The sequence below is a fragment of the Canis aureus genome, chromosome 3 (genome assembly GCF_053574225.1).
Source record: "Canis aureus isolate CA01 chromosome 3, VMU_Caureus_v.1.0, whole genome shotgun sequence".
Lineage (NCBI taxonomy): Eukaryota > Metazoa > Chordata > Mammalia > Carnivora > Canidae > Canis > Canis aureus.
The window spans coordinates 19,771,542-19,790,620 of record NC_135613.1 but is presented as its reverse complement, the minus strand read 5'-3'; the positions used below and the strand labels follow the sequence as shown (position 1 = coordinate 19,790,620).

The following is a 19,079-nucleotide window of genomic DNA, read 5'->3' as shown; positions in this document are numbered from 1 at the left end:
TCATTTTTGCAATGCTTATAAGAGTGACAAACTAGAGAAAAACTGGATGCCCATCAGTTAGGAAAGTGGCCACTCATCAAAACATCAAAAACCAAAAACCTTAGGTAGCTATCTCTGTCTCACATACACACACGTACATACACACATGACACTATATATATATACACATACATACATATATATATGAATGGAAAATGGCAGAAAAGTACTAACAGTATAATCTCATTTTTAAAAAATATTTTTTTTATTTGTTTTTTTTATAATAAATTTATTTTTTATTGGTGTTCAATTTACCAACATACAGAATAACACCCAGTGCTCATCCCGTCACGTGCCCCCCTCAGTGCCCGTCACCCATTCACCCCCACCCCCTGCCCTCCTCCCCTTCCATCACCCCTAGTTTGTTTTCCAGAGTTAGGAGTCTTTAAAGATTATTTTTAATTTATTTATTTGACAGAGAGAGAGACAGAGAGAGCACAAGCAAGGGGAGGAGCAGACGCAGACTCCCCGCTGAGCAGGGAGCCCAATGTGGGGCTCAACCCCAGGACCCCAAGGATCATGACCTGAGCTAGAGGCAAATGTTTCACCGACTGAGCCACCCAGACGCCCCTAAAATAGTATTTTTGTATATAGCTTGATAAGCATCTAGAAGGAAACACACCAAATCATTAACAGCCATTACCCCTCTTATGGTACATTGGAAGTGGCAGAGTGGAAATTTTCACTTTTATTTTTATACTTCCTTATTGTTATATTTTTTTCAAAAAGCACATACAGTGATTGTAATTACAGAAACTAAAACACCTGGAAAGAGAAAATGAAAGAATAATTCTTTGGAAAAAAGAAACAAAATCTATGTAGTTCTGGCACATACCTATGTTGGAAAAGCTCTCAATTGCCCTGTCCTTTTGAGGGGTGAAATAAGTAGAAAAGCAACAAAACTTTATCAGTTTTAGATGCATCTCCCTTGTCTCTGTGAGGACTACCAACAGCCCCCTGCCTTGTGATTTATGTCATCCCTTCATTGCCCTCCTTTGGCTCTCTTTGGAAGCCACTGCCACACCCATAGTTGTGGTCCTAGCCAACTACATTCCTATAAGCAGCCGATAAGAGTTACCCTCCTCATAGCTTAACAATATGTCTGATTTCTCCCAGGCTTCTGCTTTCTTGGCTCTTATCAGCTTCTCTGGGTCCATGCCCTCAGGCTCCTGGTGTCAGTTTGAGTTCAAAGGATATACTAAGCCAGCAGCCCATACCTTCCCCTTTCCCATAAAGCTCCTTTGGTGCATTGATGAGCTGCCTGGTGTTGCTACAGGTTTCCCATATTCCTGTCCTCTTCTCCAGAAAATTCCATGATAGCCATCCTAGCAGAACTGCCCATTCTCTAGCTTTTTATTCATTTGCTCCAGAGACTCACCTAACTCCATCCCTAAATAAAACTACTTATTCCCTCCTTTGCACTTCCAAAGATCTCCATGCCACCTCTGCCATTTTACGTCAAGTGCTGAATTTCACTTCATTGTGTATGTTGTGGGAGAAAGCCATTGTCTACACTTGTATTGAATCCTGGTTGCACCATTTATTAACTGTGGTTTCATTCCTCATCTATAAAAGGGGGTCAATTTTAGGACTAACCTCAAAAGATTGTTGCAAGTGTTAAATTAATAATATAATAAAATCACTCAGTGCCCCAGCATGTAGTAAGGACTAATAAATATAAATGATTATTAGAACCACATGTCTCCCTGACTAGACTATGAGCTTATCAGCAATTTTATCTTACAGTCTCAGTACCTAAGGCAATGACTATTTTTGAAAAGGCTCAAACATTGTTTATGAAGAATCAATTAGTTCTCTTGATGTTCACTGACTCATTGTTGCATACAGAGATATAAAGAAACTCCATTAACACTGATCACTCATTCATTGATTATCTGCTGTGTGCTAGAGAGGGTGTTGTATTAACAGAATGGTGAGTAACCCATGCATGGTCTCTTACCTATCATCACTCACAGTCCAGACAGGACCCATACAGAACCAGGCAGTTGTAGTACAGTGTGGTAAGGGATATGATGAGGAAAAAATCAGGCCTAGGAGGGAAGACACTAAAGAAAAACTTCTATGCTTAAATTTAAAATTTAATGGTGGGGGGCACCTGGGTGACTCAGTTGTTAAACATCTGACTCTTGGTTTCAGCTCAGGTCATGATCTCGGGGTCCTGGGATCAAGTCCTGTATTTGGGCTCCACATCCAGGGGAGGGAGTCTGCTTGAGATTCTCTCTCTCCCTCTGTCCCTCTCCCTACTCACATGTTCTCTCTCCCTCTAAAATAAATAAATAAATTTTTAAAAAATAGAACTGGGAATTTCCCAGGGAAAGAGGAAGGAAAAGCTATTGGAAGAGGGAACAACATATCTGAAGACTCCTCACCTGTTTTGGGGTCATCTAAATACCAGAATCTTGACTTTTCCTCAGGCAGTCTCCACCCACATGAGGTATCCCTTTGTAATTTCAACTAAGGGGTTTTTTGAACATGGTGGAAATTGGCTAAAAATAGCTCAAATTATACTCTCTGTGGGAGACTGAATTCCCCCAAATTGCTGCCACCACATATCGTATCTCTAATTCCCTTCATGCAATGTGATAGTTATGGTGACATGCCTCTCATCTAGTGGTAGGGCCCATGTTCCATCTCCCTGAAACTCAGTGGAACTTCTCACTGCCTCAAGCACCATAAAATGTGTTATTTTTCTCTATTTTGTTCCTGAGATGCTCACTCTTGGCACCAGTCACCATACTATGAGGAAGCCCAGGCAGCCACATGTGGGTGGTCTGGTCAAAAGCCAGCATCAACCCCCAGACATATTAGGGAATTACAGGCTGCCACAACTGAGATGGTGAAAACCAGAGATAAGCAGTCCTCAGCGGCCCTCCCAAATTTCAGATTCATGATAAAATAAGTGATTACTGTTGCTTTAAGCTATTAAATTCGTAAAGGTTTGCTATACAAGTATAACTAGACACTGGAATATAGCACAGCAGAGTAGAACATCTTAGTCATTAATGGGCCGGTGACAATCCCCCACCAACAAAGCTGAGGGGAGAACTCTGGTTTGGTTGGAGTCCTCCTGTCCACACCTCAGATATTATAGAATTTAATTAAATTGACTATAACTACAAATATGGAGAGCAGAAGAGTTAGGATTCCTACTTAGCTTCATCTCCAAAGCTTGTGTGCCTAAAGAGCTAAGAGATCTCACCTCCATCTACTGATCTAGTGGTTGTTGACTTCACTAGTGACCTAGTAAAGACTTCTGGAGAAAGAGTCAAGCTCAAAGCCAAGGATGAGCTTTACAGCACAGGGAAGAATGTGGAGACATCATTTCTAAGAATATTGTTGAGATCCAAAGTAAAAGTCAGGACAGACTGAGAGTGGTAAGGGAGCAAGTTTTATTATGCAAATCAGTGCCCCCAATCAGGACTTTAAAGTTTCAGAAAAGTAGGAAGTGGACTGTAAAAATAGTTTAATACCTTTAAAGGCATCCTGAAAGTGTCAGCAAACTATGGTCCACTAGCCAAAGCTGACCCACAGCCTTTCTTTAAAAAATAAAGTTTTATTGGCACACAGCCACACCCATCCATTTCTATATTGTACTCCACATTGTACTACAATGGCGTGGAGTTGGATATTTGCACCACAGACTATATGGTCTTCAAAGCCCATCTGACCCTTTACAGAAAAAGTTAGCAACCCTATCCTAGTGGAATATATCTATTCACCCAAGATAAACTTGCACAATCTAATTAAAATGTCTTTTAAAATTTTTTTTATTTTTGTCTGGAATTATACCAACTCTCCTGCTGGTTATCCTGTGTCGATCAGAAGCTCTGGTTGGCAGTTCTGCAAGTCTTTGTTGAATTTTTTAAAATGAGAAAACTCATTATTACCTAACAAAAGGAGTTTGTAGACAGAATGTTCCAACAGATGGATTCCAGGGAGAAAACAGAAAAGAAAAAAAAAATAAAGTAAGACAAGTCCTTGGTGGTAAGAAGCTTAGAATCACTGAATCAGGAAATTATAGGATTGAAGTGACAGGCAGAGAGATACCAAGGACAGACATTGATTTGCCTCATGTAAAGGTCATAAACCCAAGGTCTGTGGGCCATATCTGGCTCTTTGACATGTTTTGTTTCCTTTAGTATAGAGCCAATATTTAAATATAATGAGTACATGTTGGCAGGCAGTTCCAGCTAGCTGGCCCAACACCCATTCCTAACTCCCTTTTTCCTGGCCTGGCTTTCACTGAATGGCTGAGCAGGTAAACCCATTCCCAGCCTGATAAGCAGATATGACCACGTGACCTGTGCTAGCCAATGGGATTTAGGCAGAAGTCTTACAGATTTCCAGAGCAAGTGTTGGCTTTCCTGATGAAAAGGCTGGCATTGCCTTTTCCCCTTCCCCCTTCCTTGAATACAGATATCAAGTATGGTTTATTTCCAGTTTTTCCTGATAAATGGGTGGAATGGGCAACACTGAGTCTACATTGCCATCTGGCAATCATTTGCAGGAACGGTGAGCAACTGCTCCCCTCTAAACACTGGCTGGGGGTGCTCTGTGTGGCCACAGTGGCTCTGGGCCATTTCTTTAATTTTAGCTTCTCTCTCTTTGATAAGAGCTCAGGCCCTATTGGGTGTTACTGAGAGCAAACAGAAGCAGCGACCCAGAGGATCAGGGTCTCTGGTGAGCTTTGCTCTCTCTCTCTCTCCCTCTCTCAACAAGAGGAATCATACAGCACTCAGTCTGCACTTCATGGTGAAGAAAGCCAGGATCTCTTAAGATGATTAAAGGATGAAAAATAGAGACTGTAAAATCCACCCACTTGAACAATCAGAGTATTATTCTTACACAGTTGTAAAGTCTCATGGGAACTTTTTTTTTTTTAAGAGAAAAAGGAATATCTTTTTTTTTTTCAGACATGTATCAATGAGTGTCTCCAAAGTGCTTTAAAAACAAAAATTACCAGCTTTAACAAGAGGGTAATAACAGCACGAAGAACATCTGAGACAGTCCGTCCCTAATAAAATTGTAAATGTTAGCTGGTTCCATTACTCAAAGCTTTCACTCAGCACACACGTTATTTATTACATCATTAGGCATTCTGAGAAGCGCTGGCCATGGTGACTTAAAAGAGGTGGTGCTATTGTACAGGAAACCTCACATTCCATATTGATAACGGTAACTTACCCGCTTTCCTAGCGCTCTCTGGGTTTATCTTAAAAGCTCTAAAAGTAGGCAGATGGCAGCTTTTCTCAAGGTGCTAGAATAACCTCAGGACCCAGTTGACAACACAGGATAGGATGTAATGGCTCCAACTACTGAAGTGGTATTGCAGAAATGAGAATCACAAATGTACGGCAGCTGAGAAAAAGCTAACACCACCACAACAACCTGAGTAAATCTGTTTTGATTTTTTTTTCCCTGAAGCCACTCAGTTGCAAATAGGTTCTGTCCTAATTCTAAATTTTTTTTTTAAGATTTAATTTTATATTATTGTATTAGAGAGAGAGAGAGAGAGAACACTAGTGGGAGGGGTAGAGGGAGGGAGCGAGCATCTCCGGCAGACACTGTGCTGAGCGTAGAGCCAAGTGGAGAGTTGGGTGGGGGGCTTGATTTCATGATGCTGAGATCATGACCTGAGCAGAAACCAAGAGTGTGACACTTAACTGACTGTACCACCTGGATGCCCCTAACCTTGTTTTTGTTTTAAAATAATGTTGACTTTCATAAAGTGGGTGGAGGGGGTGGTGCAGGGTTTTATACTGTTTCTGAATGAAGGTGGCAGTTACTCTGCATTTTGTTATAAAACAACCACATAGAAGGCAAGTCCTTCATCATTATCTTCTGTTTTGCTAAACTTGAGTTTCTAGATTTGCATGTACCATCTTCTTACAGAAAAAAAAAAAGGCATATAGCTAGTTTCCCTACGAAATAACTTATTTAATCCTCTATCAACTTTGGTTGAATATAAAAATCTCTAATTCATGACTTGTTAGAAGTTCTGAGAAGGCAGTTGCTAGACACCTACATGCCTTGAGTCCAAGGATCAGGAAACACTGCGTTTGGGGTGCAGATTAAGGAACTCTGCGATGATTTGCAGAGAGAAATGGTTGGAACTGCAGTACTACAGTCCCAATCTCCAACCCAGGAATTTCCTCTTTATCTTTAATTATAACAAATCATTTCAAATGCAATGAATAAAGACAACAGTCTGTACCATAGAAGCAACGAAGAAGCAACAAAGAAACAAAGAAGGGAAAAAACCCACAAAATCTTGTTAAGCACTTACTCTCTCCATGCTGCAATCTTTTTCCCACAGGTTCATACATTTATCCCAATGAATTGCCATAGCTAGTGTGCTAAGTAGATTTTTAAAACTGGGGAAACTGAGTCTCAAAGTTATAAGGGAGCAAGTGAAACTGGCTGGTGTCATGTCCCACTAGATCTCATTGCCTCCAAGGACATGCGAGGGCAGGACTCCACTCCATGATATGCCTGAGAACTGGCCTTTGTCTGAAACCTTCTAGGCGCCCTGTGAGGAGCCCGATACAGGACTTGATCCCAGCACCCCAGGATCACCACCTGAGCCAAAGGCAGATGTTCAACCACTGGACCATCCAGGCCCCCCTGCTTCTCTATAATTTGTGTACACTGATGTAAGTTCTACTTGTGGAGGGTGAGATACTTTTTTTTTTTTTTCTTCTTTCTGGAATTGCAGTCCTTTGGAGACTTGAAATCCATTTCCGTGTGTCTTTCTTGCCTGTCTCGGTCCCTTATATGACAGACTTGTCCAGCCAGATAAAATTTAGTTTGCCAATGGCCTCTTTCAAATAAGTGGTGGAAAAACAATAGGGAAAATCAATGATACCAAAAACTGGTACTTTGTTTTTTGTTTGTTAAAAAAATATTTAATTTATTTATCTGAGAGAGAGAAAAAGAGAGAGAGAGCATGAGCAGGGAAGGAGCAGAAGGAGAGGGAGAAGCAGGGGGGCTCATGGGTCTCTGGTGAGTTTTGCTCTCTCTCTCCCTCTCAACAAGAGGAATCATACAGCACTCAGTCTGCACTTCAGACCCCCCCAGTTCTGAAACAGGGAGCCTCATGTGGGGCTCACTCCCAGGACCCCAGGATCATAACCTGAGACACAAGCAGACGCTTAACTAACTGAGCCAAACAGGTGCCCTAAAACTGGTATTTTGAAAAGATTGAGATTGACAAATTTTTAGCTAGACTGGCCAAGAAACAAAAAGGGGGGAGAGGAGAAGTCACAGTTCACCTAAGTAACACATAGATGCAGAAAAAGCATTTGATAAAATCCAAGCATTAATTAACGCTATAAACTCCATAAACTTGGAATAGAGAAGAAACTTCCTCAACATGAAACTTCCTCAACTCCATAAACTTGGAATAGAGAAGAAACTTCCTCAACATGATAAGAAAAAGCATTTGATAAAATCCAAGCATTAATTAACGCTATAAACTCCATAAACTTGGAATAGAGAAGAAACTTCCTCAACATGATAAGAAACTTCCTCAACAAAAACCCTGCATCTAACATTATATTTAATGGTATGAATGCTTTCCCTCTCAGAAGAGGGCAGTGATATCCACTTTTACTCACTATTGTGTTGGAGGTTTGAAGCAAGTCGGGGGCGGGGGGAAGAAAGAAAAGAAAAAGGAAAAACAGGAACGAATAGAAGAGAAAACAGATCCCCGATGCTCTTAAAACTTCTGACTCTGTGCACTGGGGGCCTGCCACAGAGACTTGGCTTTGCCTGCCCTGCATCCTTTCTCTCTCCACCCCGACAGAATCACAGTCCATCTGGGTGACAAACTGACTCTATCCCGGGTGCGTGAGGGGACGTTTAACCTTGACCCAGGCCAGGACCATCAGCTTATTTGGTCTTTTTTAGCCACGTAGCTGATTCATGGAGGTCCACATGACCCATGTTGATAAAAGTGAACTTTATTCTGGAGGGGAATAGATCCTCTCTTCACTGCAGTTGCTGTGAAGATAGAACTCGAGCCTGGAGCTACAGGAAGCTATCTTGACTGTCAAAACAAAACAAAAATAAAACAAAGAAATAAGACCCCCCAAAAAACAAAAAAGGTGGAGAGAATGGAACCTACATAGAAGAAAGGCAAGCAGAGAGATGAAGATAAAGTCCTAGTAATAGGTAGTATCTGAACTTCTATGTCCACCCCGTCCTGAAGCCGGGACTATTCATGAACTTCCCACATACACAGGCCATGAAATGCCCTTTTGCTTTGGCCAATTTTCATTGAGTTTCTGGCATTTGCAATGGAAAACATCCTAACACAGGGTTTGTGACCCAACCTGGCCCCCATCCCCCCTTGATTTTGACACTGGCCTTTGCAGGATCTCCACCATTACCCTCTTAGAATTCACAAAGTCCTTTTATAACCACCCCCATCTGAATCTAAGTCCTAGTAGAACCAGGATTATCCATATTTGTTTGCTAGTATGTCCCCAGTGCCTAGCACACAGTTGGTAGTCAGTCAATATTTGCTGAATGAATATGAATTTATGGTTGGAGGATGGACAGATGGAGGAATGGGTAGATCTGTTCATAATTTTACTAAAGGTTTAAGTTCAGCTTCATGGTCTTTGATACCCAGAACTGATGTTCTCTATCTTTTTAAAATGTTGGCCATGGCCATCTCCTACCCAGTCACATTGCTTTTCTCCATAATGTCTCAAAAATTACAGAAACTTTTGCTAAGATTGCAATCACAATGCTCTCTGTGTCTTCTGTGAGAGATAATTCATCTAGTCTTCTAGATGTGAACTCACTTAAATCAATAGGATGCACTTTTATCATCTTCTCAACTATCTTGGACTCCAATTTCTCCTATTTGTAATTTTTCAACCCTTTTACAAGGTGATTATTATTTTCCTTGATCATAAAAATGGAGGTGACCTGAGCCTGCGTGGTTCTGCATTTACTCTGCCATCTTTACCAGGGCGCCATCTGCCAGATGGTAGGTCTGTGCACAATTGCCTGCACCAACCTCTTTCTGCTGTCTTTGGCTTGTTTGAAACTTGCTGTCGGCAAGAAGCTTTAGGCACCTCTACAGTTATGATGGGTCATGCTCCTCATATGTACCTCAGTTTCTTTTGTATGCTATCTTTTAAACCAAGTTGATCTAAAAAGTTCACATTTTGTCACAATATACCTCTTGGGATATATGTTCTCTCTCTCCTTTCTCAACTTTCTTGCAGGGTTGTGCAATTGTTTAATCAGAATTTTCCTTTTAAAACCTTCATATCTTTTGTTACTGTGCTCTGTGTTAGTGTGTCTGTTTTTTTTTTTAAATGTCTATATTTTTCTCTGAATTTGAGCTGAAATGTTCTTTCTCCCTAACAAGGGCACCCATCTGGCTTAATCCTGTATGTCCTTCTCTTGGGTTCACCAACAGGTGACCAGTATGGTCATGTTCTTGCATGGCTCCGTTGACCCCACAGTATCAACTGGCCCCTCTCTACAGTTAATGTGGCCTGATCCCTCCTCTCATTTGTGAGTGTTTCCCTTCCATTTCCCTTCTCTGATGATAGCAGTGATATTCAGCCTTCCTTCCTCACTGACCCTGCTCCCCATAAGTTACCACTGTTATGGTTTATTGGCTTGGAGACAAAGGCCCCTCGCTTTTATTTGCCCCCTTATATTTCTCAGTAATTATTTTTACAGTGAGAGGCTCTGTGACTATGGATATGTAAGTTTTCCAGTTTTTAGGTCTCCGAATATTCCCACATATTTCAGTTTGCCACATGTTAATCAGAACTATGGTAAACTCAATTTTGCCCAAGAAAAGCCCAAATGTGCACATGAGGATGCAGAAATAAAAACTCTGTAGATTTTACAACCATCTTCCAATGAAGAAGATTCTCTAGATCTCCTGCTTTCTTAATTCATAACTAAAATTAAGAAATATGACAATCAAATATTTCAACACATGTAAAAATGCTGACAACATGCCTAAGTATGCCACCAGGCTTTGTGTGTGTGTATCTATCACAGTGTTTTCAGAGTCTTCCTTTCATTTGAATGATTTATACATGAATCTCTTACCGACCATACTGAGCCCCTTGGAGCCCATGGATTAATTCATTTCTGCATTCCCTAACGCACCCTGAATGTAATAATAATGTATATGGAAGGTGATGAATAAATGCTTATCCCATGGAACTAAACTTTGGACTATAGAAAGGAAATAGAATAAAAAGGAATGCACTGTCTGGATGCATTTAAACATTGCTATCTACACAGAAACATCTGATATATTAAATATAAATTACTTTAAACTACTAATTAAAATAGTCAAAAAGCCTTCTGCTCAGAAATGCTTTGAGCATGTCCTTTAAAGCCCAGGCTGCTTTTCCTTCATGTTATCATTCAGATGGGTCTTCCCAGTAGTTAATTGTCATTCAAGAAGCCGAGATATATCAGTTCCCCTCTGATGATCTCCTATGCTAAAAACTGAAGAGCAGTGGAACGTGCCCATTTTTTAGAGCACGTATATCAGAAGGTGCCTTAAAGTGGCTCATAAGAACTGAATGATCCAAGGGAAGAATCATCCTGACACAGAGCTAGACCACCACACCATCTGGGACAACGAGCATCAAAACTCATGTGACCCCTTTCTGCAAAAGTGTCACCTTGGAGCACATAGCTCTTCCACCCACCTAAACAGGCCCTCCCATTTAGGTGAGTATTTTAGATGCTGCACACCCTCTGTCCCCATCGCTGACCCGGCAACTCTAAGATTTTTCACCACTGACTGCAGCTCCCCTCAGGTCCCTGTATTTCAGCAGAGAATAAAACGATCCCTGTATATCACTTTGATAAGTTTGTAAAGCACTCTGCCATCTTTGGGCAGGAAGCTGCTAAAGAAAGATACCTTCGTTACAGTTTACAAAACCATTTCCAAAATGTGCTGCTTCGGCCCTTCGAGTCAAGTTCAGAAATGGAAGCCTGTAAAACTTATCCAGAGAATCATTGTCAGAAAAGACATTCTCCTTGTAATGGGAGGGCATGCTTTAGTCTGTTACATTAGACTACTCCGATATTAAATCTATATCCTAAGACTATCTTAATTGGCCATAAAAAGGACAATTGAAAACACAGGATTTGATCACTGCACATACAAGACTCATGCTGTAACCACCAAATTAGGCTATTTTGCAGGGAGCATCCAGGCCTGAGTTCTATTTAAGCCCTCTCCGGGTTACAGTTCATCATCCAGTTTCAAGAAGGCAACAGGGTATTAAGTTGATTAGGATTCAGTGAAAGTTTAGACCATTGCACATCGTGCAAATTTAACATTGGCTTCCACCCACCGTTCCTGATAAGGGAGGGAAAGAAAGACATTTCACACATTTTCTGAGGATTAAAGTTGGACTTTCCCGCTGCTCACGGTGACACCTTTTGGTGTCACTGGATTTAACGATGCTATAAATAATGAGTTAAACAAATTTGGAGAGTCTGATTAATGAACTAGGGGACCATTTTGTACTAGAGAACACTGATGTCTAAATGGAGCGTGTAACTTCCACATTCTCTGCTCTCACAAGTCGTAGATTCCAGGATGGCCGAGCCCCATCCCCTCCACACACTGAGAAGTGTTAGGCCCTTCTGCCCATACCAGTTCTGATCAGTTCAGGAGAAGGGGTCTCACCCTAGAAAACCATTACAACTTCCATTTCTTTGCTCTGTTACTTTTGGAAATACTTCCAGTGGTTGAGAAAGTCAGACTTGTTAATACTAATTGGTAGGTGCCTGGGTCCTTTTAGAGAGAACAGTACTGGCAGAAATCATGGTTGCAGGTGACGAGTTGAAAAAAACAGGCCAGGTGCCTCAGTGGCTCAGTAGGTTAAGCATCTGCCTTTGGCTCAGGTTATGATCCCAGAGTCCTGGGATCGAGCCCCACATCCTCTCCTTATGCCTGCTCCTCCCCCTGCTTGTATGCACTCTCTCTCTCTGTCAAATAAATAAATAAAATATTTTTTAAAAATTGGGCCAAGGGATGTCTGGGTGGCTCAGCAGTTAAGTGCCTGCCTTCAGCCCAGGGCATGATCCTGAGGACCCAGGATCAAGTCCCACAACAGGCTCCCTACATGGAGCCTGCTTCTCCCTCTGCCTATGTCTGTGTCTCTCATGAATAAATAAATATAATCTTTTTTTTTTTAAAGGGCCAATTTTTGCTACTCATTAGTTGTGCAACAAGGGACAATTTGCTTAAAGTTGCTGAACCTTAGGTTCCTCCTCCCCCATGGCCATGGTAAATGGGGATAGTAGGAGAATTTCTCAATAAACGTTGTGAAGGCTACATGGGTTGAGATATTACATGCAGTACACAGTTAATTCTCAACACATCTTATGCATTATTATTGTTACTAATAAGTGGGCTGTGGTGGGGGACCACATGGGGGATCATTTCATTCATACCAGCCAGAAACCTGCTCTGGAATCTAATCTGGATTCTAGCAAGAACCTGCCAAGTCACAGGCACAAAGGAGGCGGTGATTAAATTCAGACTTTGGTTCTCATAGTTCCCTTTCCTGGCATTCCACTCCTATCCTTGTCCTGACAACATTATTATTCTTTTTTTTTTTTTTAAGACAATTCTTTTAGAGTAATTTTAGGTTCACCACAATATTAGGAGGAAGGCACAAGATTTCCTGTTAGCCCTCTGCCCCAACACAATCATAGTTCCCCCTAATACCAGCTTTCTCCCACAGCCTGGAGAGATATATTTGTTATAGTTGATGAACTTACATCGATACACATAATCACTCACAGTCCACAGTTTACCTAAGACTCACTCTTGGTGTCGCACATTGTGTGGGTTTGGACAAATATATAGTGACATGTACCCATCACTGTGGTATCATACAGAGTGTTTTCATTGTCCTAAAAATCCCCTGTGCTCTACCCACTGATCTATCTCTCCTCACCAGCCTCTGGCAACCACTGATTTTTTTCACTGTCTCCATAGTTTTGCCTTTTCTGGAATGTCATCTAGTTGGGATCATACAGTACATAGCCTTTTCAGATTGGCTTTTGTCACTTAGTAATATGCATGTAGAGGCACCGAGGTGGCTCAGTTGGTTGAGTGTCTGACTCTTGATTTCAGATCAGGTGGTGATCTTGGAGTGTGGGATTGAGCCCCATGTGGGGTCCTTCACTGGATATAGAGCCTGCTTAAGATTCTCACTTTCTCGCACTGCCCCTCCCTACCCTGCTCACACCCTTGCACTCTCTCTTTCTAAAAAAAAGAAAAGAAAAGAAAAGTAATATGTGTGTAAGTTTCCTCCATGTCTTTTTATGGCTTGGTAGCTCATTTATTTTTACTGTTAAATAATATTCCTTGGACTGGATGGGCCACAGTTTATTTATCCACTCACCTATTGAAGGGCATCTTGGTTGCTTCCAAGTTTTGGGCAATTATTAATAAAATGGCTATAAGCATCCACATTCAGACTTTCGTGTGGACCTAAGTTTCCAGCTCCTCGGGGTAAATACAAAGGAGCATGTTGCTGGATTGCAGGGGAACAGAATGTTTAGATGAGTCATTGCTCTTTCAATGTAGCACTGCCCTGCATTGCCAGAGAACTTCCTCTAACTTGTGCTTTGCCAGCTTTTAAACAAAGAGCGACAGTAAGGTGTGGTATAAATTCCCCAGGGCTCCCTTGCCCCTTGCGTAGAATAACTCTGAGCATGCTTTATGTGGTTTCCTAGTGTTCCCCTTAAGGACGAGGCCCCACTGGACCCCACTGGTTACCATTGCACTGAGCTGAGCTTCACTAGCTAACTGCCTTCCTTCCCAGTCCCAGCCTCTTAACCTTCCACCTGTGGCTCCTTCACCTCCCAAATAAATAACTGTCCTTGATCCCTTATCTCAGAGCCCGCTCATGGAATGGGTGTGCAAAGTGAGATGACCCTCAACAGCCCCCCCTACACACACACACACCCATTCAGCATGTGGCATTTTATCAACTCTTGTATCTTGTGCCTTGGTTTACCTGCTCTTTAGGCCTGTTTCCCCCTGACTGCCTCATGCACTTTGTTCATAGATAGTTCTAATTGTTAAGACCTAGATTTCCTGGGGGTGAGGGTGAGGGGATTGGGTGACAAACCTGCAGGCAGGGAAGGAAGGGCTCTAAGTGTAGTGGGTCAAGACGAGACATGTGCCTGAAAAACAAGTGCACCTGTCTGAATATGAATATCAGTGGGAATGCTGGGTTAGCAGCAGCACACCTCTCCCCAAATATGTCAGTACCACACGTGTCCCCTGCTCTCTAAAGAGCCTATACTTGCCCTTTTGGGAAAATAGATTGAACTATAATTCACTTTGTATCAGAAAACACTATTAGACCATTTTAATGTCTGAGTTCCATTTTGTGACTGAGGTTTTTTGTTTGTTTGTTTGTTTGTTTTGTTATTTGTTTTTAATTAAGGCAACATAGACTCAGAGGGTCTCATTCACCAATACAGATGATGAGGTTCCCCAGCCCCACCTCCAATTTCATGCATTTTGAATTAGGAATAAATATAAGATTTTACAGTGTTGAGACAACAAACATTTGAAGAGACACAATTTTCAGGTACCACTGTCCCAAAGCAATAATAGAAGACACTAATTACAGTTGGTTTCTTCTTCCCAGGGGTCATTGAAGTATATCCAGCTGAGAGTATTTTAATCAAACTATTTTATGTACCTCCCTGTCTTTCGTATTAATCACTTATCTACTTTAAGGAATATTTTGACCTAGCAGAGAATTTTGTACTAGATTTGAAGACCCCAGTTATTTGAGAAAATGTCAGTCTGTTTGCATTTGTTCATGCATTGATTTCATAATTGTCTGAACCCCACCTCTGTGTTGCAGAGACCCAACAAGGTGTTAGGGTTGAGTACAAAATTTTAATTTAGCTGGCACAAATTCAGCTTCTTTGATGTAGACAGAGGCTTCTAGTAATGTCAATCCTCCACCCTCAATGAGTTTACTAAATAGTTAAGTAAACAAGACAAATGTGAGAAGCCACATATTAACAGAGACAGGAATGGGTAGAGGGAGTGGGCTGAAGATTTGGGGAGAAGAGTTGAGAGGAAAAGTTATTCACCTACAGGTAACCATGGCAACTACAGGATGGGACCAAGAGGAGAGGCCAGTAGCATCTGTGGAATGGGAGTGATGAGAGCTCAGGGTTCTGAGGGCTGTGAGATGGGGGCTTGGACTGGACCAGTTATGACTCATAAGCCCTCTTGGTTCTAGAGAAGTGTCTACAAGGCTAGAGTGGCTGGACGAGGCCAGAGCACTGGACACAGTTCAGGCTCTGGGACACTGGCTGGTGGGGGCAGCTCAAAGCAGGTAGATGATGGAGGTCTTGGGGAATTTGGTGGCAAAAATCAGTATTCCAGGACAGGAGCCTGGAGCATGGGTATGAGGGGACCCAAGCCCCACAGACACTGTATGGCAGTGAGTGAGGGATGTAAGAGGAGGATGACACGGTCTGAATGCCCATGGTTACTGGGTGCATCTGCATCAAGGTGCCCAAGCACATTTTCTGAGAAACCTCAGAACATCTCTCTCATCTGTTTTAGGGTTAGCTCATTTAATCTTAATGGTCACCCTGTGGGGTAAGCACTGGTACTATCCCACTTTACAGATGAAGATGCTGAGTTGGAGCAGAGGAAGGAATTATCCAGGATGTTACAGCAAGCAAGATGCAATATCCAGGTGCAGATGTCAGACCCGGCAGTGCTCCTCCAAATCACTTTGTCCTAACAGAGGCGATGCTCGGGGCTTTGGACATCAGGGATCCATTGCAGATTTGTGAGGTTGGGGGAGACATGTGATGGACAGGGGATGGTGGACACAGGGATCATATCTAGTTGACAAATCTTCCTCAAAGATGTCATAGACTCAGCTCTCCCCTTTTGGCAGAAGTGTATTTCTCCACCCAAACCACATTACACCTCATGCCTCAATGAGATGTGTGAGTGAGTGAAAGTTGCAAAGAATCTCACTGCTCAGGAACTATGGGATTCACTTATAGAGCTCTCAAAGTTCGGCTTTGGTTCTGACCTTCTTAGGCTTCCCATCACTTCTCATCTTCTGCAACCCATAGTATTTCAGGTCCTCCCACCCCAGGGCCACAGATGGGAAGTGGGTGTGCTGGCTTTGTCCTAGCAGCCAGGCTGAGCTCTGAGTTTACATCAACCTCAGTATCTTTACCTCACCGCTAACTTCTGGTGGAACGCCTCAAAGAAACCCATATCCCATTTGCTGCCCCATTGCCCTCACAGATTAGAGCTGAATAAACTCATCAACTGGGAAGCCTGTGGTATCTTTGGCCCTTGGGGTCGGAATGAACCCCCTCGCTGTGCTCTGAAGAAGAATACAGGGCTCTGGAAATCCTATTCTCTAATTTAGTACCTCCCAAACTGAAAGGTAATCCTTTTATACAGTGTGAATCATACTGGAAATGTGCAGAAGGCAATAACAATGTCACGTGACCATCAATAAGCACCACTAAACACCTGCATGGCCTGTTTAGTGGTTTGAGACTTGGAGCCTGGGAGCCTCCTTATAGGACAGAACACATTTTCCAGCAGGGATTAGCCTTGAGATTAGAGTTTAATGAAACAATCGCTAACACTGGAGGCTTGGGCAGAAGAGCCAGTAAACTCCAGGGAGCTCCTGGCTTGTCTGGGGAAGACATTGATCTAATAAACCATGAATAAATAATAGAAAGGAGTCTAAAGTCAAGAGATGCAGAGGAGCCCAGGGACAAAAGGTAGGGGCTTGATGTATCAGAAGATGTTTTCAAAGCAATTTAATGTTTTGACTTTGCAATAGACATTCATTTCTGGAGAAATGCTGTCACTTGTGCAGAAGGAAACATGCTCAAGGCTGCTCATTGCTGTGGGTATCGGCCAGAATAGGTTAGGCTGTGCAGTGGTAACAAAGAACTCCAAAGTCTCCATGATTTTGAACAACGAGGATTTATTTATTGCGATTCCCCGCACCCATGCAGGTCCACAGCAGGATTCAGATAACCATACACACCCAGGGACCCAGGTGACCAAAGGGATGGAGAGAGGATTACAGGACTGAGCACTAACAGTTCTATGCTTTGGCCTAGAAGTGACACCTGCCACTTCCACACAATTTCAATGGTTAGATCCAGTGATGTAGGGGTGGCTAATATCAAGAAGGTAAGGGAATATAGTCTCCACTTCCAGGAAATAGAAAAGAGCCAGATACTGCTGAACATTAATACATCTACCACATGTGTAATGGCAAAAGCTAGGAAGAGATGCCTAACTATCTCCTCATCTGTACATCATGTGTAAATACATCCACATGAAAGACGGTAATGGGGCAGTTTAAGAGGACTTGAAAATTAAAATGCAAGTTGCAGAAAACTACACATAGTATCTCTCTTATGTATAACTCACCCATGTCACAATCTTCCAGGTATCAGTGGACATACATATGTGTATCTAAATGTCCAGAAAAAGCTCTGGAAGGATGTTCATCAAACTAATAATATTGGTGACCTCCAAGAGACGACTATGGTTACAGAGAGGAAAAGGGTACTTCTGTTTGTCTGAATTATTTAAGACGAAAAGGAACTTATATATAGCTGATGGACTTCTAAACAATGTTTTTTTTTTCAAATAGCACTTATCTGTTTCCCATGGCTGTTGGTTGGGTGGCCCCTGTGCTAACCTTGGTGCCATGTTCATTGCAGAAAGGCTATTGAGAGTGCTTTTAACCTCCATGGGCTGCACCAGCCATATGGTTAGCAACCTTGTCCATATGGGAGGGATTTTCATTATGAGCTGTTCCTATTTGATCTTACATCTGGCACTTTCTGGAACATTCCAGAATTTTAATTCCACAGAAGGCATCTCTTCTTTTACATTCTATCTCCTCATCATCTTTGGTACCCACGGGGTAATATACTGGGAAAATGTCAAGGTTCCAGATGTTTTCTTTTTCCTTCCTCATTTCAAAACTGATTTATCTTCTACCAAACCCTAACTCCTCTTTCTTTAGGATTCTTCTCTATACCTAATGTGGTCCAATAGAATCATGAGCCTAATAAATCCAACAGATATCTTATTTCCCCTGAATAATGTATTGTTTTAAATTAAGCAAAATACACAATTTTCTAGAAGGGTCTTAGAGCAGAACTACTGGTGTAACTTAGACACAAGGGCAAGCCAGTGGGCAATGGTATAGGCTAGATTGATGGCCTACTGCAGAAGAGACTGTGCTCATGAAAGACCTCTAACATGATTGTAGATCTGGCTTTTAAGTACTGAGATAGTAATTTTACAGGATGAAATCATGAAACATAACCTGGTTGCCAAGCATTTGAGGAAAAGAGGATGAATGAGTGGAGTATAAAGGATGTTCACTGGCTATGACACATTTGTCGAAACCCACAGGAAGCTATGAATGGGGCAGTAGAAGTATATGGAAACTCTATGCCATTTGCTACATTTTCTGTAATCCTAACACTGTTCTAAAAAAATAAAGGTTATTAATTAAAATGTTTTCAGAGGAGCTACTTTTTTTTTTATTAAGAAAGGAATTCTGAAGGCTTAGATCATGCTTTGGATTCAAAGACACATTTTCTCCACTTTGAGGGAAAAATAATCAAAATACTTGCAAAAAGTGGGAACAACACAGAGCCTATCCCAGACCTCCTATGGCAGGAAACATTAAGAGCAGAGTCCTTGAGAGAAGATACTCCCTCCTTTCACACTGACCCAAAGGTGGCTGCTCCAATCTCTTCTATGTGAAAACAGAAATTCCACAGAGGCAGCACAGATGTTGTCATGGCTTTGAATCACCATAAACTTTCTTTTATAATTTTGTAAACTAGAAGAAGAAAATTTGCCCAGTATGGAATATTTTGTGTTTCCTTTTCCAAAGAAAAACATGCTACTCATCCCTATTAGTAATAGAGAGATGGACGGGGTGAGT

At 41.8% G+C, this 19,079-nt stretch overlaps 1 protein-coding gene and 1 long non-coding RNA gene across 7 annotated transcripts in view; one reads left to right on the top strand and one right to left on the bottom strand.

Moving 5' to 3' along the window:
* Positions 1-19,079, bottom strand: part of CDH13 (cadherin 13) — a 1,003,185-nt gene that overhangs the window by 722,567 nt on the left and 261,539 nt on the right. The gene's annotated exons all lie outside the window — the stretch shown is intronic.
* LOC144310238 (uncharacterized) overlaps positions 1-19,079 on the top strand; it is a 29,343-nt gene that overhangs the window by 4,168 nt on the left and 6,096 nt on the right. The window contains exon 3 of one of the 4 annotated variants that reach the window (XR_013375941.1): positions 6,585-6,713. The exons of 2 other annotated variants lie outside the window; for them this stretch is intronic. This is a non-coding gene — a long non-coding RNA (uncharacterized LOC144310238). Of the gene's footprint in view, positions 1-6,584; positions 6,734-19,079 lie in introns of all 4 variants that reach the window. One more of the 4 variants, XR_013375940.1, reaches the window with a different exon arrangement.